Here is a 27644-nt window from a genome sequence, read left to right as displayed (position 1 = left end):
TCCTCTAGTGTGGCAATATATTTATCCCGGTCCTCGATTCTATCCATAAAATCCTTGACTTCTTCTTCATGTTCAAGGAAGTCCGCGCGTGCTTTCTCCTCCAGTTCCAGTTCACGGAACAACAGCCTCCTGTGTACCTTCGAGTTTCGGCGCGTCTGGATTTCCCAGTTCCTGATGAGACTCTCCAAGTCTTGGACATATGAAAGAATGGAGTCGTCCTCTATGGTACGGATGATATCTCCGATCCTAGCTCTGCGAGAAATCATGGCGAGGTCTGATGGGTCGAGCTCTGCCCTGTACTCTTCTCGGAGATGTCCAAGTGCACGATAAATCGCCATGTCTCTTCCGAGGATCCAAGTGAAATCGGTAAACTCAAAGTCAATGGGCTCTGAATGTCCTCCGAAGGTCCTCCCTGGAATGTGCACCTTAATCCTGTAGCGGGTATCCGTCGGAAGTGCATTGGTAGGCTTCCCGGTGATTGAGGGTAGAGCAATCTTCAGCTTCTTCACGATCTGAACCAGCTTCTTGACGAGAAGCATCGTCTCATCTGGCTGGCAAAACTCCGGTAGCAGAACTGGGGTGAACTCGGCGGCCATCTAGAATGTTGAAAATCGGAGAGAAGTCAGAAATGAACAGGGGAGAATTACGGAATGATAAGGACGTAAAATAAAATAGTCTCTTCCTATGGCTTTCCGATCCTAGGGGTTACGTCCTACGGTCAGCGTGTGCTCTGAATACCATCTCTGTAGCGACCCGACCCGAAATCGGTCAAGTCTCTGTGTAGCTGTACCATCCCAAGATCATGCTGGCACACACAGTACATTGATGCAAAGATTCAAAGTTCAATCACACCTGAATTTATTAAACGAGTCTCATATCGAGTCTTTATTACATCATAATAAATTCGGCCGAAGGCCAACTCATGAGAAATAAACTAAATAAAGCTGCGGAAGCGTAGACGAATAGCGAGTCCATCCGACTGCAACATAAGACGTTGCAGCCGTGTGGGTCAGCATTTTGAATATGCCGGCAAGTCATGAAGAGAGAACAACAATAAAATTACTAATACTATATGAAATTTGGCTGTGGGGCTCTAAGTTTCATTGTTTTGCGAAAAAGCCGGTTTTTCCCTACAACAAGGACTTGTTTGCAATTACTACAAAATGTTGGTAGTTGTTGAGATGGTTCCGCCAACCAATGTCTCATTCCCAAATATTAAATAAGCCCTCAATTAATTTATTGAGTTCGGTGTTGAGATTTCTGAAATACTCCAATCCCAGAGGCTCATTTGTCCGTAACCGGGGACACGGCTAATCGATTAGGTTGTTACTCTGCAGAGTCTTGTGCACTTTACCCGCAAGAATCGTTCCCTCCTTTATGTCCTCGCACTGCCTGGTGTTTGAAGACGGGACGAATGAAATAGGGTCTTCCGTAGAGTTTCTCTGGGCCACTGCCGGTGCCCATCCAATCCTACCGTTCTTCTACATCTCGTCGCACCGTCCGGCCAGAGTCACGCCTAGGGTCAACCCAGCCAGAGCCCTGTAACGCCCACGATGCGGCTATATCTCCCACGTGTCGAGGCACGACTTAGAGGCATAACCGCATTGTGGTTTTGTCGCAAGAAGGGTCATTTTCACACAAACCCATGTAATGAACAAGAATGGGATAAAGAGTTGGCTTACAATCGCCACTTCACACAATACATAAATAAATTCATACATCATTCAGAGTACACACATAGGTCCGACTACGGAACCAAAACAAAAGAAGACAACCCCAAATGCTAGATCCCCGATCGTCCCAACTGGGCTCCACTACTGATCAACCGGAAACGAAACATAGTAACGACCAAGGTCCTCGTCGAACTCCCACTTGAGCTCGGTTGCATCACCTGCACTGGTATCATCGGCACCTGCAACTGTTTTGGTAGAATCTGTGAGTCATGAGGACTCAGCAATCTCACACCCGCGAGATCAAGACTATTTAAGCTTATGGGTAGGAAAGTGTAGTGAGGTGGAGCTGCAGCAAGCACTAGCATGTATGGTGGCTAACATACGCAAATAAGAGCGGGAAGAGAAGCAACTCAACGGTCGTCAACTAGTAATGATCAAGAAGTGATCCTGAACTCCTACTTACGTCAAACATAACCCAAAAAACCGTGTTCACTTCCCGGACTCCGCCGAAAAGAGACCGTCACGGCTACACACGCGGTTGATGTATTTTAATTAAGTCGAGTGTCAAGTTCTCTACAATCGGAAATTAACAAATTCCCATCTGCCACATAACCGCGGGCACGGCTCTCGAAAGTTTATACCCTGTAGGGGTGTCCCAACTTAGCCCAGTATAAGCACTCACGGTCAACGAAGGATATTCCTTCTCCCGGGAAGACCCGATCAGTCTCGGAATCCCGGTTTACAAGACATTTCGACAATGGTAAAACAAGACCAGCAAAGCCGCCCGATGTGCCGACAAATCCCGATAGGAGCTGCACATATCTCGTTCTCAGGGCACACCGGATGAGCAAGACGTCGGGTTGGCATAGACCCTGGTTGCCCAGGGGGCGCCGGACATCGCTCGGTTTAGACCAGCACTCGAAGGAGCATTGGCCCAGGGGGTAAATAAAGATGACCCTTGAGTCTGCAGAACCCAATGGAAAAAGGCTTAGGTAGGCAAATGGTAAAACCAAGGTTGGGCCTTGCTGGAGGAGTTTTATTCAAAGCGAACTATCAGGGGGTCCCACAAATCGCCCAACCGCGTAAGGAACACAAAATCAAGGAACATAACACCGGTATGACGGAAACTAGGGCGGCAAGAGTGGAACAAAACACCAGGCATAAGGCCGAGCCTTCCACCCTTTACCAGGTATATAGATGCATTAATTAAAATAAGATATATTGTGATATCCCAACAATATCCATGTCCCAACATGGAACAAACTTCATCTTCACCTGCAACTAGCAACGCTATAAGAGGGGCTGAGCAAAAGCGGTAACATAGAAAAACAACGGTTTGCTGAGGAAAGGTGGGTTAGAGGCTTGACATGCCAATATGGGAGGCATGATATAGCAAGTGGTAGGTAGCGCGGCATAGCAATAGAGCGAACAACTAGCAAGCAAAGATAGAAGTGATTTCGAGGGTATGGTCATCTTGCCTGAGATCCCGCTAGGAAGAAGATCGAATCCATGAAGAAGACAAGCAGACGGAGTCGAACGAATCCTCACAACTCCGGAACGAAACCGAAGCTAACGAGAGAAGCAACCCGGAAAGAAACAAACAACATAGTAAACTACCACCACATACACATGGCATGATGCACAAACAAGTATGATGCATGTCCGATTTAAATGAGGCATGGCATGGCAAAGTGCAACAAACAACACTACAAATTAAGTGGAGCTCAATATGCAACGAGTTGCATATTGACGAAACACCACATTTAAGTTATTTAGTTCTCTCTCGTTTATGCTACCCAACAATATTAAATGTTATTCAACATGGCAAGGGGGTGAAGCATAAATAAACTATCTATTTAGGCAAGTTTTAATGAGGCCGGAACAACAAACAACAATTCCGGAAAATCTTCATGTGCATATTTTAGATTTGGTACTGTTCTGCCCTAAACTATATTTTAATGTTGTTAAACAGGAAAATAAAGTACACCATGTTAAACTAGGCATTTTTCTACCCCATTTCCATATAAAGTTTTTTAAATTTGGAGCTACGGTTATTTAGTTATGAAATAAATCATTTTAACATGGCATTTACGAAAAATTAAACAAACAGCAAGGTTAAGCATTTTTAACATGGATGAAGGCAGCATATTATGAATCTAGATGAAATTCTAAGCATTTTGCATATATAAGTTGTTTTAATGCGATGCATGGTTTGTGAGATATTAAATGGATGAACATGGAGGGTCAATCTGTAAATATGCAGTTTTTGGATAATTAGACAAATTCGCAGCAGCGAAAAAAAACACAACGGGCCGAATCTGGCTGGCCCAATGGTGCATAGGAGAGGGGCGGGTGCTGCTCACCCTAGGCCAAGCCCAGCTGGAGAGGAGGAGGCCCGAGCGGCGCAGATCGGGGCTGCGACGGGAGCAGAGGAGGAGGCCTCGCGCGGGCGACTTGGCGCTGGTCCTCGAGACGAGCTGCAGGTGGTCAACACGAGCAGGGGCTCGCTGCAAGGCAGGGAGAGGCGGCGCTGGACTTGGGGCTCTGGCGGGAGGGACTTGAAGCGCAGGGGTGGCGAGCTCGAGGAGACCCGACGGGTGGTGCTGCTCGGAGGTCACCGGACAGAGCAGGTCAACGGCAGTGGCGACATGGGCACTGGGCGGCAGACTTGGACTGTGGAGCTTGGGCGCAGCGGCGCTCGGGTGACTCCGGCAGGCGGTGGGGGAAGATGAGGCCGGCAGGACCCGGAACAACAGGCGGTGAAGCAGGACCCGGCGATTGGACAGCGGGGCAAGCAGTGGCAACGGCGAGCGTCTTCTGCGGTGCTCCATGACGTTCCTATTGCAGAGAGCAAGAGATGTGAGAGGGAGAAGAGAGAAGCAGGAAAGGAAGGAAGGGGCGGCGTGGGGCTCATCTGTTGGCTAAGCTCGTCGGCGGAGGGAGCCCCGGTGATGCTGCGGTTTGCGGTGGCGCGTGGGAAGCAGAGGAGGCCGCGGGCGCTGGCTGGACTTCCGGCGGGAGGTTGAAGGCAGAGAAGGCAGCGGGTGAGGAGGCACGAGGGCTCGAGCACGGCGCTGGTCAGGGAGCTTCTGCATCGGCGAAGATCCGGTGGGGCTCGGCCCGGGCGTGCTGGTGGCCTCGATCCCGACGAGATCGAGCGAGGATGTGGCTGGAATCGAGGACAGGTGGGGATCGATGGATTTGGAAGTCTTTGTGGTGGCTGGTTGGTGCGAAGGGGATCCCGAGGGGGATTTCGTGGAGTGGCGGCGCGAGACGGGAGGGATCCCTAGAAATTAGGGTTTCTCTATATTTAGATTAGGGGTCCTTATATAGGGAAAGAAAGGGGTATTTGGATGATCCATTAAAATCGGACGGCTGAGAAAATATAGGTTAGGAAGTCCAATTAAGAAAACGGAGATATTTTATAGATGTTTGGGGATGATCCGGACCCAACGGTAACGAAAGTCCGGTTCAGGTTCGGGACAGCTTCGGACGCGCACACATGGGGGTTTGTGCACTTTACAGAGAGACTCCGGTTTAGGCAAGAGGGCAAACGAATAACAAGGTTTGACTTGGAACGGTCAACAAAAACAAGGGGGGACGCGGCAACTATGAGCGGAATGCAAGTTTTATGAAAACATGCGGATGCAATGCGATGATGAATGCAACAAACAAATAAATACACACAACGATAACGAAAAAAACATGGAAGCCGTCTAGAGCGTCGGTCTCGGGGCGTTACGACACTCCACCACTACAAGAGGATCTCGTCCCGAGATCTAGGATGGCACCGGAGACAAACGGAAGAGGAACAGGTAAAACAAGTTGCTTCTTTGAGAAACGAGTGAAACCAAAGAACCTTGAGAGGTTGAAAACTTGAAAGAAGAATATGACAGAGTTGAACAAAATTGAGAAGACTCCGGTAGAAAAGAGAAACAAGGAACACCATGTGAACTTTTAAGTTTGCAAAGCTATGAATGACGAGAACAATGGGCGAGAAGTACATACGAGCACTCCGGTTGAAACGAGATGTACAAGGAACGATAATGATCAATTACGATAACGCTCCGGTTGGAAATGAAAAGAATAGAATTTGAACTTGGCAAAATGAAAGCACTTGGATGAGACTCCGGTTAAAAGAGGAATGATAGACACAACACTCCGGTTAAATGGATAAGCAAGAAAAGAAGATGATCTTGACAAAACAAGAAGATGGGTCGAAGAGAGCAATATCACAATGCCTCCGGTAGAAATGAAAGAATGCAATGAAAAGAATGGAGAAGAAAACAACATGTTCTGCCTTAAGTGAATTTGAGAGAGCATCCTTAAAAGAAGGATAGAACGGAGTTGTTGGAAAACCAACAACGAAAAGAATAAGCTTGTAGTGGGCTTATGGAAACATCTCAACATTATGAGGTGACAAACGGCCACTAAAGGAAGCCATTGGTTTGGGTGAGAGCACCAAGGCGATGAAAAAATTCTTTCACCAAGAGGATAGGAGAAAACTTGGATCATTGATAAGCACCACAATAGCAACATTCCTTAGGGAAGGCTTTAGGTGAAACATGACACAAGATAAATCCAACGAAGAGATTGGTGGATTTAAAATATCTCATTCTTGACAACATGTGAATCATGAAACGCGAACTCAAATTGTCAAGAATGGCATAACATTACCTCAAATGATAAGGTAGAATGAATTGCACTTTAGAATGAAAGATGAAGAATGCTTAGACTCCACAGAACAAAACATGTGTTGAACACCATGTTTATTTTAGAGTATAGCTTGGCAGATCTTAACTCCGAGAGAAATCTTGAAGAACAATTGAAGAATGAAAGGAATCCTTGACGAAGCACCATGTAGAGCCTTCGTGAGAACTCCCGTAATAAAAGAATGATAGAAAGGAAGAGAAGTTGAAAGAACAAGGTGATCCTTGCAATGATTTAGATGGAGCTTCGCGACGAGATAAAGCGGAAAACTTGGAACTCCGGAAAATAAAGATGAAGCAACTCGATCCGAGAATGTGATATGATGAACAACTCCGGAAAGAAGAAATTAACAACTTAGAACTGAGAAATTGATACCATTACGAACTCCGGAAGAAGGAATTAATCACTTGGATGAAACAATAATAAGAATTATGTTATGCGTATCCTTCACCAATTTAAATTGATGACAAGCAACGGATTTTGGCATACTACTTATTTTCGTAGAAAGGATTAAGATATATATGGCACGAACTTGGGAAGGTCTTCAACGAACCACCGGTAGGATTGAAACAACGAATAAATTGATATGATAACTAAGGAAGAGAAATCTTGAACGAACCACCGCGAGAATTGAAAACAATTGAAGAAAAGAGGACGAAACACCGTAAGAATTAAAGAACGCACGAAAATACTCGAGGGAATTTAGATACATGAGAACGAATAGATCACGAGCTGACTAGAGGATACTTGAACGATGCACCGGTAAGATTTTGGAGAACGAGAGCTGAAAGCTGGAATGAATAATTCTGAGATGATGGGCTCCGAAGAATCAAACTAAGAAATACTCCTGAAAAGCTTCGGATGGGTATGAAAAGAATTCTCACAATCGAAAACAATTATGAGAGTGGCATGAAGCTAGAACCATGAATCTTCAAGAGAGTGGACCAAGATTTTAGGAGAAATCTCTACCTTGATCTTGAAATGTTGAGAATGACGATGAGAAACACCACCATGAATTGTTGAGATATTTCGGGATGAAAGTTAGAAAGGTTGAACCAAAAATGAAAAGAATTTGAAAGATCTTGGAGAAAGACATATGACTGATGATAACCCATTCTTATGTCAAACTTTGAAAAGAATTTTTGAAAATAACTCCGAAAAAATTAGAAGAGTCAGGTAAGATCCTGGGGAAAGACCTGTGGGTTAGGTCCCACTCAAAAGAAACACCGTTGAAATGATTAGTTGAAAAGGAGATATCATCGGTTGAATTAAATGGCTTGAATGAGGTAACAACCTCGAAATAGTTAGAATTGATGCGGAGTGGAAACACGAATCTTCAGAGATATCTTCAGCACTCCGGAACAATTGAATAGCAAGCGGGGAATGATTAAGAAATATACCGGCATGAGAAAGAATTTGAAAGGAGGAAAGGGCTATAATCAACACTAAAAGCTTCAATTGAATCCACCGGAAAAGAATACGAGAATGAAGAATGATAAACTTGAAACTTCGTTAGTATCTTCATGGGAAATCATCGGATCAGAACATTGATGGAAAAGAATGGAGAAACTTCACATCCATAAGATGGATACATGATTAAGAAATCTGAGTCCTTGAAGAAAGAGGGTGGGAGGGCGGGAAAACAAAGGCAACTTGGGGCAGATGGAATAAACACCGTTGAGAAAACTTATAATTGATCTTCCGGATGGGAAGAATGATGGGATCATCTCGAAGAGAAACGCACCGGTTGGAAATAGAATTAAGATGGCAATCTCGATGGTCAAGAAGGATTAGTATTCACATAGCAATATGAGAACACCGTTTAGAAAAGGTATGGATTCAACATTTGACTTCGAAGCAACTCGAATACCACAAATAAAACAAAACAAAGGATTTGCTTGCAAAATAAGCTGGAACAAACATATGATAGAGATTTCGTCCGAAGTTTTCGTGGTGGGGCCCACACGGGCTCGATCGTACATCACCATCATGTACAAGGCAGTGCACATGACATACGAAGCGTCCCCGAGTCGGCATAGCCAAGGACTCTTTAAGACACTACGAGACCACTGTAAAACCAACCATGGAAAGGCGGACCACTAGACGTCGAACCCCAATCTCATATCATGCATCTGTCGGAAAGATATCCAAGGAGCTACTTGAATTCCCACTTATAAACTCCCGAAACTTTCTGGTTATGCAATCTGGTGTTGGGGATACAGGGGACATAAAATATCTCACCCAAACTAACAACACCTAGATCCAGCTGTATCCATCCTTCAACACATAACCAAGAAACCTTCCGAAATCGTGTACCTCAACCTTCGAAAAGCATCCGTTATACAAGTTATGGCAATACTCCCGAACTCCCGCCCCAGTACTGAGTGGCGTCGAGGTGATCTCACCAACAATTGCATAAAAGAGATTTTCGATGTCGGTGAAACTCAGGTATTCCAGAACTGCAACGATAAAATTGTGACGACAACACCTCGGAGCTCAACTCCCCGGGACACTGCCACAACCCCTAAATGTCAGGAGGCACCAAGAACAATGTTCTCGTCACAAAACCATCGGAACGATTCCAAGATACCCGCGTGATCCTAAATTTTTTTTTGTGAAATTTGAGGAGAGAAAAGTCAAAACTTCTACGTCAGGAGGCCTCACCAGAGCGACGAAGGGACTGAGGAGTAAAAACAATCCTACTCTCTGATATATATAATCCTAAGACTCAAAACATTTTTGTTCTAGACTCAACAACGCCAGCGATTCGATCAAGCAGGGGGCTCCTAAGTCGGGGATGGCTCTGATTACCAACTTATAACGCCCACGATGCGGCTATATCTCCCACGTGTCGAGGCACAACTTAGAGGCATAACCGCATTATGGTTTTGTCGCAAGAAGGGTCATCTTCACACAAACCCATGTAATGAACAAGAATGGGATAAAGAGTTGGCTTACAATCGCCACTTCACACAATACATAAATAAATTCATACATCATTCAGAGTACACACATAGGTCCGACTACGGAACCAAAACAAAAGAAGACAACCCCAAATGCTAGATCCCCGATCGTCCCAACTGGGCTCCACTACTGATCAACCGAAAACGAAACATAGTAACAACCAAGGTCCTCGTCGAACTCCCACTTGAGCTCGGTTGCATCACCTGCACTGGTATCATCGGCACCTGCAACTGTTTTGGTAGAATCTGTGAGTCACGAGGACTCAGCAATCTATCACCCGCGAGATCAAGACTATTTAAGCTTATGGGTAGGAAAGGGTAGTGAGGTGGAGCTGCAGCAAGCACTAGCATGTATGGTGGCTAACATACGCAAATAAGAGCGAGAAGAGAAGCAACTCAACGGTCGTCAACTAGTAATGATCAAGAAGTGATCCTGAACTCCTACTTACGTCAAACATAACCCAAAAAACCGTGTTCACTTCCCGGACTTCGCCGAAAAGAGACCGTCACGGCTACACACGCGGTTGATGTATTTTAATTAAGTCGAGTGTCAAGTTCTATACAACCGGAAATTAACAAATTCCCATCTGCCACATAACCGCGGGCACGACTCTCGAAAGTTTATACCCTGCAGGGGTGTCCCAACTTAGCCCATTATAAGCTCTCACGGTCAACGAAGGATATTCCTTCTCCCGGGAAGACCCGATCAGTCTCGGAATCCTGGTTTACAAGACATTTCGACAGTGGTAAAACAAGACCAGCAAAGCCGCCCGATGTGCTGACAAATCCCGATAGGAGCTGCACATATCTCGTTCTCAGGGCACACCGGATGAGCAAGACGTCGGGTTGGCATAGACCCTGGTTGCCCAGGGGGCGCCGGACATCGCTCGGTTTAGACCAGCACTCGAAGGAGCACTGGCCCGGGGGGGGGGGTAAATAAAGATGACCCTTGAGTCTGCAGAACCCAAGGGAAAAAGGCTTAGGTAGGCAAATGGTAAAACCAAGGTTGGGCCTTGCTGGAGGAGTTTTATTCAAAGCGAACTGTCAAGGGGGTCCCATAAATCGCCCAACCGCGTAAGGAACGCAAAATCAAGGAACATAACACCGGTATGACGGAAACTAGGGCGGCAAGAGTGGAACAAAACACCAGGCATAAGGCCGAGCCTTCCACCCTTTACCAGGTATATAGATGCATTAATTAAAATAAGATATATTGTGATATCCCAACAATATCCATGTCCCAACATGGAACAAACTTCATCTTCACCTGCAACTAGCAACGCTATAAGAGGGGCTGAGCAAAAGCGGTAACATAGAAAAACAACGGTTTGCTGAGGAAAGGTGGGTTAGAGGCTTGACATGGCAATATGGGAGGCATGATATAGCAAGTGGTAGGTAGCGCGGCATAGCAATAGAGCGAACAACTAGCAAGCAAAGATAGAAGTGATTTCGAGGGTATGGTCATCTTGCCTGAGATCCCGCTAGGAAGAAGATCGAATCCATGAAGAAGACAAACAGACGGAGTCGAACGAATCCTCACAACTCCGGAACGAAACCGAAGCTAACGAGAGAAGCAACCCGGAAAGAAACAAACAACATAGTAAACAACCACCACATACACATGGCATGATGCACAAACAAGTATGATGCATGTCCGATTTAAATGAGGCATGGCATGGCAAAGTGCAACAAACAACACTACAAATTAAGTGGAGCTTAATATGCAACGAGTTGCATATTGACGAAACACCACATTCAAGTTATTTATTTCTCTCTCGTTTATGCTACCCAACAATATTAAATGTTATTCAACATGGCAAGGGGGTGAAGCATAAATAAACTATCTATTTAGGCAAGTTTAAATGAGGCCGGAACAACAAACAACAATTCCGGAAAATCCTCATGTGCATATTTTAGATTTGGTACTGTTCTGCCCTAAACTATATTTTAATGTTGTTAAACAGGAAAATAAAGTACACCATGTTAAACTAGGCATTTTTCTACCCCATTTACATATAAAGTTTATTAAATTTGGAGCTACGGTTATTTAGTTATGAAATAAATCATTTTAACATGGCATTTACGCAAAATTAAACAAACAACAAGGTTAAACATTTTTAACATGGATGAAGGCAGCATATTATGAATCTAGATGAAATTCTAAGCATTTTGCATATATAAGTTGTTTTAATCCGATGCATGGTTTGTGAGATATTAAATGCATGAACATGGAGGGTCAATCTATAAATATGTAGTTTTTGGATAATTAGACAAATTCGCAGCAGCGGAAAAAAAAACTACGGGCCGAATCTGGCTGGCCCAATGGTGCATAGGAGAGGGGCGGGTGCTGCTCACCCTGGGCCAAGCCCAGCTGGAGAGGAGGAGGCCCGAGCGGCGCAGATCTGGGCTGCGACGGGAGCAGAGGAGGAGGCCTCGCGCGGGCAACTTGGCGCTGGTCCTCGAGACGAGCTGCAGGTGGTCAACGCGAGCAGGGGCTCGCTGCAAGGCAGGGCGAGGCGGCGCTGGACTTGGGGCTCCGGCGGGAGGGACTTGAAGCGCAGGGGTGGCGAGCTCGAGCAGACCCGACGGGTGGTGCTGCTCGGAGGTCACCGGACAGAGCAGGTCAACGGCAGTGGCGACATGGGCACGGGGTGGCGGACTTGGACGGTGGAGCTTGGGCGCGGCGGCGCTCGGGTGACTCTGGCAGGCGGTGGGGGAAGATGAGGCCGGCAGAACCCGGAACAACAGGTGGTGAAGCAGGACCCGGCGATTGGACAGCGGGGCGAGCAGCGGCAACGGTGAGCATCTGCTGCGGGGCTCCATGACGTTGTTGTTGCAGAGAGCGAGAGATGTGAGAGGGAGAAGAAAGAAGCAGGAAAGGAAGGAAGGGGCGGCGCGGGGCTCATCTGTTGGCTAAGCTCGTCGGCGGAGGGAGCCTCGGTGGTGCTGCGGCTTGCGGTGGTGCGTGGGAAGCAGAGGAGGCCGCAGGTGCTGGCTGGACTTCCGGCGGGAGGTTTAAGGCAGAGAAGGCAGCGGGTGAGGAGGCACGAGGGCTCGGGCGCGACACTGGTCAGGGAGCTTCTGCTCCGGCGAAGATCCGGCGAGGCTCGGCCCGGGCATGCTGGTGGCCTCGATCCCGACGAGATCGAGCGAGGATGTGGCTGAAATCGAGGAGAGGTGGGGATCGATGGATTTGGAAGTCTCTGTGGTGGCTGGTTGGTGCGAAGGTGATCCTGAGGGGGATTTCGTGGAGTGGCGGTGCGAGACGGGAGGGATCCCTAGAAATTAGGGTTTGTCCATATTTAGATTAGGGGTCTTTGTATAGGGAAAGAAAGGGGTATTTGGATCATCCGATTAAAATCGGACGGCTGAGAAAATATAGGTTAGGAAGTCCAATTAAGAAAACGGAGATATTTTATAGATGTTTGGGGATGATCCGGACCCAACGGTAACGAAAGTCCGGTTCAGGTTCGGGACAACTTCGGACGCGCACACAAGGGGGTTTGTGCACTTTACAGAGAGACTCCGGTTTAGGCAAGAGGGCAAACAAATAACAAGGTTTGACTCGGGACGGTCAACGAAAACAAGGGGGACGCGGCAACTATGAGCGGAATGCAAGTTTTATGAAAACATGCGGATGCAGTGCGATGACGAATGCAACAAACAAATAAATACACACAACGATAACGAAAAAACATGGAAGCCGTCTGGAGCGTCGGTCTCGGGGTGTTACAAGCCCATAATGGCTTGCGGCTGCACAGGTAAGCTTCCGGTCAAGGTGTATCCATCCGTCTCTTCGTGGCTGGGTGAAGCTTTCCGCAAGATGTCATGGCGCTTCTCCATGCATCCGGCCATCCGCTAGTTTCTCCAAGGTGCCCGTCAACCGTCCTCCACCCAGTAGTGAATTTTGAAGTCCATCTTGAGCTTGACGTCATGGGGTTGTCATCATCTTGACTGTCGCATCTCCCTTATGAATCACTCAACCAACCCCGTCTACTAAAGCATAGCAATCAACTACATCGTCCCAGGCATCGGTAACAAGGGAGAAGGGTTCATCCTACCTCATGATACTACTCAAGAACATAACTTAACAAAATTCTCCTACTGCATGCATGGTGGGGAGGTATAACTCTAATGCAATAAAATCATAGGTATTGTAAAAACATGATCAAATGAGTTGCCTGGCTGACGGTCTTCGAAAGCTAGCGACTCGTAATAGCAGGCTTCGCACTCCGGAAATTCTGCCGAGTCAAACAATAGCACAAATAAGTATAGCACAATATAACATAACAGCAAGTTGAAGTAAAACACCCAAGCACTCAAACCAAAACCAAAGAAAAAAACTTGGAGAAAGCAAATCAAGGTTTTCATCATATCAAGCAACAACTAAGAAATAGTTTTACACAACTAAAACTTTTCTTAACAGAACCTAAGCATTGGTTTTGCTAACTAACAGAAGGGAAAACATCATACAAACTAGGAACAAAAAGAATCACATCAAAAGCTATTATAGAACTCCTATTATGCCTAAAACAATCCTAGCAAAGAAAATAAAAAAAATTATTCTGCTGTAAATAAAGTTCATCCTCTGTAGCTACAGAAACTAATCTAAAATAAACTATAAAATAATAAAAATAAAATAATTTACTAACTAGAACAGTAGGAAAACAGTAGCTAGCTAAATAAACAAGAAAAACTTGATTTCACATAAAAACTATTTTTAATAAAGACTTAAAATACCCAAATAAATTCCTACTGCTAGGCAAGGTAAAAAAAAGCAGTTACAAAAAGAATCGCTAAAAAATAATAATCCTAGCTCTATTTATGGCAGAAAAACTAATCTGACTAAAACTATTATAAACAATTTTTTAAAAACTAAAACATGGCCGAATCTATTTTCTACAGAAACTATAGGAAATTTGTAGACTAACAAAAAAAGAATCAACTAAAAATAATAAATAACCTAAAAGATATTGATATTTCAAGATTGGAACTATTCTGTTTTAAAACAGAAACGAAAATAAAACTAACGCGCTAACGGGCCGAAACAGTGAGCGTTCTAAAACTAAACAGTGCACATGCGTTGAATAGGCTAGTAGGCGTACGGGTTAATAAAAAAACCGATCGGGCCGGTCTACACTAAACCGTAACTAAACCAAAAATAAGCCGTAAACTAAACCGTACAAAACCGATCTAGTACAAATAAACCCAACCCTTCGCTAGTCTAATCTAGGCCCTAGATTAACGATCTAATGGTGGAGGGGGACTCGGGCTTACAGCGGACGGCGGCGACGGACGGAGATGACGGCGGTGACTCGGGCGTCGGTGGCAGAGAGGTTCCGGTGGTCCGGGGCGACGGCGGTGACGTCGGGGCGATGCGGCGGAGCGAGGTGGAGGTGGTGGTGGAATTGTTTGAGCTCGGGGACGGCGCGGACGTCGAGGGCGAGGCGAAGCAGAGCCCGGTGCTCTGCAGCTCCGGCGGGTGGCGGACGAGCTCGGGGTCGTCGCTGCTGCGGGTAAGAGGGCGGCAGGCCATGTCAAAAAGCTGGGAAACGGCGACGGAAGTACATGGGGGAAATTGGAGTCGAGGGAGTGCTTACCGGAGTCGGAACGGGCGGCGAACTGCGGCGGCAGTAGCGAGATGCGATCGGCGAGGGCGCGAGCTGCGGTGGGTTTTGGGCTAGGGTTTTAGGGGGTTCGGGAGAGGAAGGGCGTAGGTATTTATAGGACATAAGCTTGCGCGAGGGGAAGGCTTCGCGGCGACGGGCGTGCTCCGGTTGTGCTCCGGCTTGGCAAGGCGTGGAGGAGGGAAAGAAAGAGGGCGGGCCCCGCGGGTCAGTGAGGGAGAGAGAGGGGAGCGAACGGGCGACCGAAGCGGAACGGGGTCGTCGCGTGTGGCGCGCTGGGCTGGAGGCCTTGGCGCTGGGCTGCGGCCTCGGCGCTGGTGGGCGGCGGCCTCGGCGACTGAGCCTGCTGGCCTGGCGCCTGGCGAGCGGGGTTTTTCCTTTTTTTTTGAATTACCACATAGAGAGAAAACTAATTATAGATAAACCTATAATATTTTTATATAGGACATATATATCAATAAAATCAGAAAAATAAATCCTACAACGAACATTTTTCCTGAGGCAAAACAGGAAAAATAAAAACATTTTCTGCAAATTCCAAATAAAATTCAAATTTTGAATTCAAACCTTTTGGCAATATTTTCTTCTGACATTTTTGGAGTGTCATGTTAGCTCCTCTCATACTTTTAAACAAGTATTTGTCAGGGATATTTGAAACAAATTTCGAATGCCAAGTTGAATTCAAATTCAAAAAAAACTCAAATGCCTTTGAAAATTTCCACCACACAATTCAAACAAAATGCATAGATGCTTAACTAATAATTGTAAAACATTCCAAATTGAAAATTTGGGATGTTACACCTGCTGAAGCAGACATCTTGCTGGTTATAGAGAGCTCCTCAGAGGAGGATTCAGAGACTGATGACCAGTCCTATTTCCCCCCTGAGGTCTATGCTCAAACTTGGCAGAGTTATATTACCCATGTCATGCATGTTGTCTTGCATTGCTTAGTTTTTACATCATATATGGATTGCCATCTGCTTAGTTGCTTACTATATAAATCATATATTTGAATTATATCATGCCATCATGTTTACATAGTACATACACATCATCTATCTGAATTATGGCATGGCAACCCATTTAATGAAGACATCATATAGTTATATCATCTCATCCTGTTTAGTGTTTACAGTCATCATATTTTGAATTATGGCATTCTATCCGTGAATGTATGTGAATTATGGCATGCCAACCAATTTAATAAACACATTATATAGTTATGTCATGTCATCCTGTTTACATAGTCTCATATTTTGAACTATGTCTTTCCATCTTTTTTAGTTAGCCATCATAATGTGAAATTGTGTCATGCTATCCTGTTTAGTTAGCCATCATATATGTGAAATTGTGTCATGCTATCCTGTTTGGTTAGACAACATAAATATGAATTATTTCATGCCCTCTTTTATTCCCCACTATCCATTGCACCTGTCTATCATACAATGTCTATACTTTCAATTACTTTTCTTGTTTATCAGCCATTTGAATTGGAGAGCGTGATGGCAGTATCTAAGGGAGTAACAACACGGTCTTCAGAAAAGATAGTGCTACCAGTTGATGCAGATAGAACCACGGTTGTACTTGCCCAAGGACCAGATCCACCACACATAACCCAGACTCTCGCAGAGTGTACCCCTACCCAGTTGGACAGAGAACCAGCTACACCCCTTCTAACCCCAACCCCGCAGATAGTAACCCAATTCCAGTTGACACAGCATCGTCTCCACCACAGAGCACCCAAACACGAGCAGTTAGTAAGGGAACTGCAGTGCCCAAAGCACGAGGACCACCACTCCGGATCCCGACTCAACGCTTAAGGGAGAAGAAGATTTGTTCTCAGGTCAGGTTCTGTAGCTATGGTTCATACTCCTTTGCTCTTGCATTACTGTATTTACTCATACCAACTATTTTCAAATTTGAAGGATGGAATTGAAACTCCAATGGCGCAACAGGTACGTTTTAAACCTATTTCTTTAACTGGTTTGCTGTTGTAACCTGCTCTATGTTGATTTCAGTTTCAATTGAATAAACAGTTATGTTCTCATGTCATGCACATTACAAGTGTTGTTATTGCTCTATAGTTACCCACACTTATATTCCGTCTATTCTGCTTTGTCTTGAACAAATATTATTTGAACTGTGTCTCTATCTTGATTTGGCAACAAAAACTAGAATGCTATAGACCATAAAGTGACCATTGTACATAGATATATGTTTGTTTCATGTTGTTATCCTGTCCACTTTACTACTGAACTCATTTACCAAAATGAGTTTCATATACAACATGGTAAACATGTGATGTTTCTGCTTGTTTCTCTTTTAGAATGTGGACAAAATATTGGAGAACAGTACCGCGTTATCCAATGGTAAAGGAAGTAATGCAGATAAGGTTCAAGATAGTGAGACATCCCTGTTGGTCTCCAAGAAAGTTGATAAAAACTATCTTGACGACAGTGAGGGAACCCAAAAGTCATGTCTTGATGTAGTGTTCGAGTTACTGGCCACTAATGCTGGCACAAGCTCTTCGAACTCGCTGCCTGAATCAGTTCGTCTTCTAGAGTCTCAACTTCAAGCTGAAAGACATCGATCAGATGTGCTGCGACAGGAAGCTGAAGGACTGAGGAAGTCCCTGCAGAATTCGGATGCATATTTTCTGGTGCAACAGCAAGCGCTGGAGGATTTAAGCGCCAAACAAGAGAAAGTTAATAAGCTTGCTAAGCATCTTGCCAGCATTATGGGTACCCAGGATATTGTTTCTTGAGATCTTCTGAAGTGGTTTCAGTTCTGGATTTGTTTTGCTGCGGCGTTTGTTTGCGCTGGTCGCCAACTTTGACAACCAGTGTATATGATATGCTGCTTTGTTCCCTATATTTGCACTGGTGGCGAACTTTGATGCCCAGTGGACGTAATATGTGTAATAGCCGTGATACCATAGCGTTAGTTGCTTGCTTATTTATTTCCTTGTTGTCTTGTTTATTTGTTTGCTTGTAGTCATTGCAGTTCTTTTTCCGCGGTTAGCTAGTGGCTGCAATAACCTATTTTTTAAAACTAGGCCACAATAACCATGGGCTAATATTTACTGTAGTGACATTGGGCCTCCTACTGGCCGTAGAAACAGTGGGCCTTCTACGGGCCGTAGAAATAATGGGCCTTCTACGGGCCGTAGAAACAATGGGCCTTCTGCGGGCCGTATCATCAATGGGCCTTATACGGGCCGTATGATCGATTGGCCAAACATGGGCCAAACAGACCGCATTATGGCCGTATACGGGCTAGAGTTGGAATCGTCCGTTCATGGGCCGACCATAACGGGCCATCGTTAAGAGGCCGTATTTGATGACGCTATGAAAACGGCCCAACGTATTAACGGACCACAAACGGACCGACCGTAACGACGGGCTAAATTTGGCCCACAAGCAGAAAATGACAGTAACGGGCCGCAAGTAACCGAATGCTGGAAATGAGCCCAGAATAAATGGGTTCTGAGAAGGCCGAAAGATAACATGGGCTAGAAACGGCCCAACGGAATAACGGGCCGTTAATGTGTATAAATTGATACACTGTTCATTACGGGCCAGTTTCACCACGGGCCATTAATGGGTGTAAAGTAATACACTGTTCATTATGGGCCAGTTTCACCGCGGGCCGTTAATAGGCCAAGAGTTACATAGGGCGTCATATGGGCCGAAAGACGTCATGGGCCATACATCCGCCAGAAGTGAAAACGGGCTGGAATCATATTGGATGGCCCAGATGACGCTACTGGGCCTAATTCGGATAGTGCGTAAAGGGCCTTGGGTTAGCGGACTGTAAATGGGCTATATGCGAACAGGCCGTTAACAGGCTTTCCATGGGCCGGCCTGCCAGCTTTTGACCAAGTCAAACGGGCCGGCCTTTTCACAGGAATGGGCCTCTGTTGGGCCGTGCCACGTGTCGACGTATCATAGGCGTCTTCCGTCCAATGAGTGGATGACATCTGTCCCAACGATGAGCCGACACGTGTTTCCTCCAGCCAATGATGATTTTACACGTGGAAAATCCCCATTGGTCGGGGCTGTTAACGGGTTATCGGATCCAAAACCCGACCCGATAGCTTAACGACGTTCCGTTACGGTGGATGCCACGTGTCGATCACCCTTGACGAAAGCACTTCTGTGACGCGCGATTTATCGTCATGGAAGTGGACACTTCCGTGATGATAATTTTGGTAATGTCATGGAACACTTCTACGACAGCACAGGTATGACTATCTTGATTCTGTCATAAATTTGTCATGGATGTACATGCATGACAAAAAACGCGACCTACTGTGACAAACACATATCATCACGGAAGTGTATTTTTTTTGTAGTGTATGTTGCCCGCGACGGAGACCTCGACCGCGACCCAAGAAGCCAGGCTGCAGCAACCGTCTGCCTGTAGCCAGAGACCACCTGGACCGGAGGACGGCAGCTTGTCGGCAAAGAAGCGGGGAAGCTGGAGCCAGCTGCCGGCCGGATCCTCCGACCATACAACGAACTCCGGCAGCACCTCTGACTGGTAGAACCGCGGCCAGGGAGGCCGTTCAACCACGGCACGTCTCCTTTCATCGACGGGGCTGCCGCGACCGGAGCGACTCCTGCCACGCGTAGCGGCGCCACCCCGGGAACCGGGGCCACGGCAGGGGTCGCAGCGTGCTTGCGGGGACGGCCACGTCCACACTTGGGCGCCGGGGAGCCGGGCCACTCTCGAGGGGCCTTGCCCTTCTCCGCGGCGGAGAACCTCTTCGACGGCGCCATTGCTGCTGGAAGAGGAGCAAGGAGGAAGAAGCAAGCGAACGAGGAAGAGATGGGCGACGGGGGCTCTGCCCCCTCCTCATTTATACGAAAGAAGGCCAACCGGCGCCTCCCACGATCATAGGTAATGATGGTTTTCCTTGCATGTCGCAGGGAGTTGTCAAGTCGAGCAGTTGTCGAGGCGGCGTGGGAAAGCGGAGGCACCCATGTCCAATCAACCGCCATGCGTCGACCAAGGCCGCAGGCTTTTGGGGCCCGCGGTGCTCCGAGCTTGACCTTTGGCTTCGCCTTGAAGCCAAGCCCGAGCGCACCTTGGGCCCGGGGGCTACTGTCGGCGTTCTGGGAACGACGGTCCCCAGACTTGCCTGCCTGCGGCCCACGGCGTGGCTATGCTAGTAGGCTTGTACGGCCCATCTTCATCAATGAGGCATTCAAGACCCTCGCGAGGGGCCAAGCCTCCCGGGGCGGACGACGCAAGACCTCCTCAGGAGCGGCCTCACCAGGTTGCATCGCGAGGAGCGGAGAAATCAAGGCAGGGCAAACCTCACAAGGCTCTCATGACATAAGCTATGACGATCAAGATTAGGCGGGCGCCAGGCGGGCGCCAGCGTGCGCAGCGTCCTTGTTTCCTCTTTCGTGCCAAGGGGGCAAGCGCTGGCGCGGAGTACCGAGGCATCAAGCAAAGGTTTCCCTATCGGTGCAACGAGACCAAGACCAGCGGGACGACAGGACGGAGGTCACCATGGAGCGCAAGACGGCGTCACCCCAGAGCCTTTCGCAGGCGAAGACCGCTTTTTGTGAGGATAAGCTGTACTAGCTGTCCCCTTTCAAATTGGCCATTGTTGGCTCCCTTCCCGCTCAATATTTGGGGAGAGGACCAGGGCCTATATAAGTAGAACTAGCCACCACAGTAGAGGGCATGGGATAACTCATTGAGAGGCATCTCACCCACACAAGTTCGTCAAGCACAAGAACACCTCAACCTCAGGAGGCTGTTCTTCCCCTTGTACTGTTCATCATCAGCCCAAGAGGCAATCCACCACCACCACACAGGAGTAGGGTATTACACCACAACGGTGGCCCGAACCAGTATAAATCTTGTGTCCTTTGTGCTGTGAGTTCGTCGACTTCGTCCACGAGATCTTAGCGAGCTAGGGCGTGGAACGGTAGGGAGGAAATCTTCACGCGCACCCCAGTGTTCGAACCTTGAGGGTTTTGCCGGAACCCATGATCCGACATAGCTCATTATATGAATGGAGAACCCAAGCTTATGAAAATGCAAAGTTATTCAAAGAAAAAGTTAAAAGATGGCATGACAAAAGAATCCAAAAGTGCGAGTTTAAATTTGGAGAATATGTTCTTCTGTACAACTCTCGTTTAGATTTTTTGCAGGAAAGCTCCTCTCAAAAAGGGAAGGCCCATATGTCATCGAGGAGGTTTACCTGTCTGGAGCTATCAAAATAAATAATTCTGAAGGTACTAACCCGAAGGTTGTCAATGGGCAACGAATAAAGCATTATATCTCAGGTACGCCCATTAACGTTGAAAGTAATATTGTCCAAACTTTAACACCGAAAGAGCACATAAAAGAGTCCTTCCGGAACACTCCAGAATCGTGAAAATAAGGAGGTCCGTGATAAGGTAAGTAAACGGACTCCGAAAAGTCCGCAAAAATATTTTTTTATCAGTTTTGAATATTTTAGAATTTTGGAAATAAAGAAACTCCCAGGAAGCGTCCCCTGGTGGGCACAAGACACCAGGGCGCGCCTGCCGCGCCCAGGTGGGTTGTGCTCACCTGGGACACCTTCTATACTCCGTTTTTCTCCCGTATGCTTGTCCTCCAAGTTAAAAAAATTATATATACTTCCCAAACCTATTAACCACCATATCGCAAAGAAATCCTCTGTTCTCTTTTCTTGTTGTTTCCGGTCAGATTTATCAAGCCAGGCATCATGTCTTCTTGCTCCTCCAACAACATGGAAGAAGATGCTTGGCTGATGAAGATCAAAACAAAGAGGGAGGAGCCCACAGACACCGTCAAGGGAGACACGGGCAAGGAAGCTACCGTAGATCCATCCCCGGTGGCAGCACAAGCGCTCCTGGCCGAGGAGGAGGAGGAAGATATCCTTAAACCCTACCTTACTCACCTGACTCCTGCTGAGATTGACGCTTTTCGCGTCATTGAAATAGTTCGCATACAAAATAAGTATCTCACTCGCAAAAATATTTTGCATCAAGAGCATATCACCTATCTTCGAAGCGTCATCCGTCGGTTGGAAAACCTCTTGATCCTTAAGGATAGGATTGCTTCATCACCACCACCATCTTCTTCACCACCAAAAGAGAACTGAGTATCGGGTATGGGCACTCCCCTTGGCTTCCGCCAAGCTTGGGGGAGGTGCCCCGGTATTGTATCATCCCATTATCTTTTTGCTTTTACTTATCTTAGTTTGATCTTTTGCTTTAGATGAAATAAAGTTTAGTTAGATCCTTTCTTGTTTGAGAGTTTGCTTAGTGATCTATCATTGTAATGATGTGCAAGTTATATAATAAAGTTAGTTTGAGTTTTTGCTTTCTTTACTTTCATGTTGCAAATAAAGAAAAGAAGTGAGAAAGTAAAAGAGGAAGGAAATAAATAAAAAGAAAGAAAGAAATCAATATGATCATATACTAATCCTATGCTAGGTGATAGCACCACACAAGGAAAAGTACAAGTAGAAAATTTTATTAGAGATTGACAAACATAGCATTAGTCAATGATGCAACTCATGAAAGAATTAATAAGGGAAGAGAAGATTCACATATAAATATACTATCCTAGAAATCTTTTGTGAGTGTGAGCCCTCATCAAAATATTATATGCCAAAATTGTTGATGTTGGACAAGGAAGACAACTTAATGGTTTATGTTTGTTTATATTCACATAGAAGTCATATTGTCATAGATCCTTTAACATGTGATGCTTGCCCCTATCTTTGCTATCCAAAAATTCCGCACTAAGTAGAGATACTACTTGTGCATTCAAAAACCCTTAAACCCAAATCTTTTTCAAGTGTCCACCATACCTACCTAGGGATTGAGGAAGATCTCTCAAGTAAGTTGTCATCGATGCAAAAAGGCAATAAAAATTGCTTCTAAATGTGTGAGATCATTTAGTGTAAGAGAAAATTGAGCGTCGTACGAACTTGGATGACAAAGAATAAAAGCGGCAGACTGAATAATAAAGGTTGTCATCTTAAGGGGAAATACAACATGACGTTATCTTGCACTAAGGGAATGAGCATACAAACAGATAAGTGCATGGCAACCTCTGCTTCCCTCTGCGAAGGTCCTATCTTTTACTTTTATGTATTTTCTTTTATGCAAAGAGTCAAAGTTTTTCTTCTATTATTTTTATTTTCTCCTTTGGCAAGCATCATGTGGTGAGGAAAGATCTAGGCACATATGCCCAGTTGAATATAGATAGCATGAGTTATTATTGTTGACATCACCCTTGAGGTGAGTATGTTGGGAGGCGAAACTATAAGCCCCTATCTTTCTATGTGTCCGGTTGAAACGTTTTGCTCATGGGTACAAGGTGAGTGTTAGCAATCATAGAAGACAATATGATGGTTGAGTATGTGGACTTGCCTAAAGGCTCCGATAGGTGACTCTTCCTGAAAAGATGATGAATTGTAGTTGCAAAGTTGACTGAGAACATAGTTTGTTGGTTTCTAATAGAGTTTTTGCTTTATACTTCGATTGTGTGATGAACTATTACTTATTCATGAGAAGTATATGATAAAAGTTCTATGATAAAAGTCCTATGTTTAATTTTGTTGTTGTTATAATAATCAACATGATGCTTCTATGTCGTATTTTGTTTTTATGGACACCTCTCTCTCAAAGCATGTGGACATGTTTTTCAATTTTGGTTTTCGCTTGAGGACAAGCGAGGTTTAAGACTGGGGGAGTTGATATGTCCATTTTGCATCATGTTTTCTTACTGTTATTTATAATGTTTTCAACCATAATAATGCTTTTTGGAGTAATTCTAATGCCTTTTCTCTCATAATTTGCAAGGAACACACCAAGAGGGAGAATTCTGGCAGTTGGAAATCTGGATCTGGAAAAGCTACATCAGGCCACCTATTCTGCACAACTCCAGACAAGTTGAAACTTCATGGAGATTTTTTATGGTATATTTAAGAATTATTTGAGCCAATAACTACCAGAGGGGGGCCACCAAGTGGGCACAACCCAGCTGGGCGCGCCCTGGTGGGTTGTGGCCTCCTCGGCCCACCTCCGGTGCCCATCTTCTGGTATATAGATCATTTTGACCTATAAAAAATAAGAAGAAGACATTCAGGACGGAGCGCCACCGTCTCGAGGCGGAACTTGGGCAGGAGCACTTTTGCCCTTCGGCGGAGCGATTCCGCCGGGGGAACTTCCCTCCCGGAGGGGGAAATCATCGTCATCATCATCACCAACAACTCTCCCATCTTGGGGAGGGAAATCTCCATCAACATCTTCAACAGCACCATCTCATCTCAAACCCTAGTTCATCTCTTGTATTCAATCTTGTTATCGAAACTATAGATTGGTGCTTGTGGGTGACAAGTAGTGTTGATTACATCTTGTAGTTGATTACTATATGGTTTATTTGGTGGAAGATTATATATTCAGATCCATTATGCTATTTAATACTCCTCTGATCATGAACATGTTTATCATTTTTGAGTAGGTACTTTTGTTCTTGAGGTCACGGGAGAAATCATGTTGCAAGTAATCATGTGAACTTTATATGTGTTTGATATTTTGATAGTATGTATGTTGTGATTCCCTTAGTGGTGTCATGTGAACATCGACTACATGACACTTCACCATATTTGGGCCTAAGGGAATGCATTGTGGAGTAGCAATTATATGATGGGTTGCGAGAGTGACAGAAGCTTAAACCCCAGTTTATGCGCTATTCCGTAAGGGACCGATTGGATCCAAAAGTTTAATGCTATGGTTAGAATTTATTCTTAATACTTTTCTCGTAATTGCGGATGCTTGCGGGAGGGTTAATCATAAGTAGGAGGTTTTTTCAAGTAAGAGCAGCACCTAAGCACCCATCCACCCACATATCAAATTATCAAAGTACCGAACACGAATTAAACCAACATGATGAAAGTGACTAGATGAAATTCCCGTGTACCCTCAAGAACGCTTTGCTTATCATAAGAGACCATTTTGGCCTGTCCTTTGCCTCAAAAGGATTGGGCTACCTTGCTGCACTTTTGTTACTACTATCGTTACTTGCTCGTTACAAATTATCTTGCTATCAAACTACTCCGCTACTTACAATTTCAGCACTTGCAGACATTATCTTACTGAAAACTACTTGTCATTTCCTTCTGCTCCTCGTTGGGTTCGACACTCTTACTTATCAAAAAGAGCTACAATTGATCCCCTATACTTGTGGGTCATCACGCACCCCAGGAGCAATGGCCAAGCCGAGCGCGCCAACGCGGAGGTTCTGAGGGGCCCGAAGGCAAGAACCTTCAAGAAGAAGCTCGAGGCCAGCGGCAGGGCCTAGATGGACGAGCTCCAGTCTGTGTTGCGGTCCATCCGCACCACCGCGACCAAGACGACCGGCGAGACTCCATTCTTCCTCGTCTACGGAGCCGAAGTGGTTCTCCCACACGAGGTCAAGCATCGCTCCGCGTAGGTCTTGGCGTTTGACGAGGCATGCCAGTATGCCTCGCGGGGGATAGACATCGTGCTAGGGGAGGAATGCCGCCGCCAAGCCTCGCTCCGAGTGGAAAGGTACCAGCAGGCGCCACGGCGGTACCACTGCCGCAGCGTCCGCTCTAGGACGCTCGAGGTGGGTGATCTCGTCCTGAGGCGGGTGCTCTCCAGGGAAGGGCTGCATAAGCTCTTGCCCATGTGGGATTGCCCGTTTAGGGTCGCCCGCGTCTCCAGGCCTGGCGCTGCGCGCCTGGAGACGCGGGACGAGATCCCCATCCAGAACGCCTGCAACATCCAGCACCTCCGAAAGTTATACCCATGAATCAAGGCCTAGTGCGTGTGAAGGTCTCCGCTCGTGACACTCTCACATAATAATGAGTGGGGCTGTAACGCCCCGAAGTCTCTGGAGTTCCGCCCTCGGGCCTCGGGGGCTCCCTCCCACGTCCTAGTGGCAGCACTTAGCTCTGCACTGGTTAGAAGACTAGTCTAGGTGCCGGACGAAGCTGTTCATTTGCTTGCTTTTTGTAGTTGGTTTGCACACCTTTTTAATGGAAATTGGAGTTCTCGTCTTTTTGATTGCCAAGCCGGATTTCCCCTTCGTCTTCTCTCCTGCCCTTCGATCTTGGCCCGGGAGGAGCGGTAGTTGCTCGTCGCTCTTCTTTGCGCGTCTCGCGCGCGGGGCCTGGGCCTGGGCAGGTGTGTGCATGTGTCGGGCCCGCCTCACGCCACAAACACACTTCGCCATAGCTCTGTTTCCCCAGAGCTTTGGCTTTTTCTATCCTCACGAGATGCCCTCGAATGAGCTCGTGATTTATGCACCCTCTTAAAGTCCATGCCCCCCGGGTACTGCGACACGGTGCACTAAGCCATGACTAGCCCATGCCTGAGGGCTTGCGCAAGGAAGAAGAAGACACCCGACAAGTTTTCTAACAATTCTGTAGCTTTATGATGTCTCCTGAGGCCAACAGCTCCTGAGTCGCTAGCAAGGGGGCCTCACCAGATGCTGAAGGGCGCGCCCTCGCGAGGTGGGAAAGTACCGCGAGTGTATCCAGCTAAGTTATCCTACCGCCCTACTCAGAACAGGAACACCACAACATCACACCAGAACAATAAACATAGCATAGTGGCATAAGTACCATGGTTCATTACAGGCCCCAGCAAGGCCCTCTAATTTTTCAAAATGCAGGGGAAAGGAAAGGTTAAACAAAAGCGGCCCGCTCGACCGCAGCAGCTCCCGAGGCCTGGCTCCGGAGGACTCCCGGGCTCAGCCCGAGCCTTCCTCCCGCTTCACCGGCGCGTGGCGACGAGACGATCCGCCGCCTCCCTTGAAGCGAGCCCGGCGACGTGGCGGCTGTTCGTAGCTGCCACTGCTCATGCTCTCGCTTGAGGAGGAGCCTCCGCTGCTGAAGGAAGCGCGGCCATCGCCAAGGGCAAGCTCACCCTCGGCGTCCTCGCGGCCACCAGCAAGGCCAAGCTCATCGTCGCCGCCACCAACTTCAGGGCAGCAACCTGCACGACGGCCATCTTCCCCAAACACCCTCACGTAGAGGGTCGTGAGGCCATCGAACTTGAAGTGGAGGGTGCACCTCCTAATCAGGCCGCGCGCGCGAGCGAATGCCTGCCAACCGCGGGTCAGGGCCACGTTGCCCGCGGTGGTGACCTTGACCCCGTCCCACGAGGCCTTACTGCAGCAGCCATCAGCCTGCAGCCAGAGGCCGTCAAGCCCCATGGCCGGCAGCTCGCAGGCAAAGAAGCGCGGAAGCTGGAGCCAGGTGCCGGTCGGCCTCTCCGACCACACGACGAACTCTGGGAGCACCTCCACCGAGTGGAAACGCGGCCGAGGAGGCCGGGCAACCATGGCGTGCCTCCCTTCGTCGCAGGGGCTGCCTCGCCCTTGGAGGCACCCGCCACGAGAAGATGCACCGCCACGGCCACCCAGGGTGACACCGGCCCCCGAAGGAGTGCGCCCGCGCCCCCGAGGAGCCATCGCAGGGGTCACGTTGTGCTTACGGGGGCGGCCCCGCCCTCTCATGGGCGGCGGCAAGCCGGGTGCCTCCTTGGGGGCCTTCCCATTTTGGGCGGCAGAGAACTTCCTCGTTTGCGCCATTGGAACTACAGCAAGACGGCAAGGCAAAGAGGAAGAAGAGGGAGCGGGCGATGAGAAGATGGAGATGAGGA

This window comes from Aegilops tauschii, chromosome 6, assembly GCF_002575655.3.
Source record: "Aegilops tauschii subsp. strangulata cultivar AL8/78 chromosome 6, Aet v6.0, whole genome shotgun sequence".
Lineage (NCBI taxonomy): Eukaryota > Viridiplantae > Streptophyta > Magnoliopsida > Poales > Poaceae > Aegilops > Aegilops tauschii.
The sequence above is the reverse complement of the archived record's forward strand: the minus strand, read 5'-3'. Positions refer to the sequence as shown.